Source organism: Penaeus chinensis, chromosome 9 (genome assembly GCF_019202785.1).
Source record: "Penaeus chinensis breed Huanghai No. 1 chromosome 9, ASM1920278v2, whole genome shotgun sequence".
Taxonomy (NCBI): domain Eukaryota; kingdom Metazoa; phylum Arthropoda; class Malacostraca; order Decapoda; family Penaeidae; genus Penaeus; species Penaeus chinensis.
The window spans coordinates 7,467,697-7,469,449 of NC_061827.1; positions in this window are offsets into that span (position 1 = coordinate 7,467,697).

Below are 1,753 nucleotides of genomic sequence, written 5' to 3' on the forward strand. Positions count from 1 at the left end.
AAAATAAGCTCGTGTTAAGTTTAGACCGAATAATTAGATTTTGTTCCAGTTTCGCCAAGTTTAGTTTAGGTTTTACCATAGGCTAGATTTTGTCTAGTTTGCTGTCGGATATTTAGGAAATATAAGCTTGTTGCAGTGAAGTTCAGTTAGCTTCAAATTACTTGGATTTTACCCTAAGGTACAAATTCCAAAAGGTATGAGGACTTATTACTGGGTCAATAAGCATAAATAACAACAAATACATTGGTAATTTGAATAAAAAACCTAATCACGGGCTATTAAACCTACTAAAGTTGTCAGGGGTTTTGTTGGGTGTTATCAAATAAGTAATTTAACAGGCATTTAGTGGGGTTTCCGTGTGGTCATTCGTAATCGCATTAAGGGTTCGTTAATAGTGTTTATCCGAGAGAGTTTAACTGTTGTCAGAATGGCCTTGGGTTTTTACATTTAATAGATTTTTCACATTAATTTACATTTCTCTGAATAAGGACTTCGAGTTTCTTAAAGATCTTTATGTGAATGTTATCTGTTAAGAATATTAGTCCTAAGAATTTCTTAAAGAATTTACTTTTTTTCGCTATATCTTAGATTTGATGACTGAACCGGTCTTTGATTGCTACGAATGTATGCAACAGCAGCGATATTGGTTGTCCGGACAGATTGGTTTCTGTGACATGATATTGTAGGGTATCTACTGTTTCTGTTATAGGGTCATATGAGGAAAACAACAAGCTATCATCTGGCCCAGTTAGATAGAAAGATAAGTGTGACATACAGCAGACACACGCAGGGGTCGGGTTGCAAATCAAAGCTGGGAGTGAAAGGACGACTCTCTCTCTCTCTCTCTCTCTCTCTCCCTCTCTCTCTCTCTCTCTCTCTCTCTACCTGTGAATATCCCTCTCTTTTCGTCTCCTCCTTTCTTCCTCTTCTCTCTCTCTCTCTCTCTCTCTCTCTCTCTCTCTCTCTCTCTCTCTCTCTCTCTCTCTCTCTCTCTCTCTCTCTCTTTCTTTCTCTCCCTCTCTCTCTTTCTCTCTTTCTCTCTCTCTCTCTCTCTCTCTATCTATCTGTCTGTCTCTCTCTGTCTGTCTCTCTCACTCGCTCCCTCTCTCTCTCTTTCTCTGTCTCTCTCCAATGCCCTAATAAGGTTAATGTCAGTTTGACAATTGGAAGAAAAAACCCTGAATGAAGTGTTAGAATACAGTGGCTGATTTGGGCTACTTTGATGATGAATTCGTGAGTACATTTATAATATAAGAATTTGGGGCAATGCATCATGGTGATTTACATAAGCTGTTAATAATGGAAATTTGGCCTTCAGGCTTGCTCTTTTCTCCCTCTTAGTATGAATTCCAGTATAAAGATCACAGAGAACCATATTCATATATAAAAGCCTCATAAACAACACTTTTGATAAGGAATGTTATCTAAGGAACTTATACTTATGCAATCGTTCAGAAATCTGCCAATTTGTAATGGTATTTTGTTTTGAGACACAATTACTTTTGCGATTACGTTCACTATGCATAAGATGATATTCAGTGTTGCAAGTATTTCTTTAGTCAGTGCTTCTAGAATTGTGAATTGTGGTAACTAGCAGCTAATGAAATTTCACCTATAATAAAAGTCCGCTGTCTTTATAGACCGCTTCATGTGAGTATTTTTATTTTATCGGTATGAATAATCAGACATGACGTCTATCCTCTGTTTCGATAGATCAGCTACAGTGGAGGTTCCACTAACAAACAAATTAACC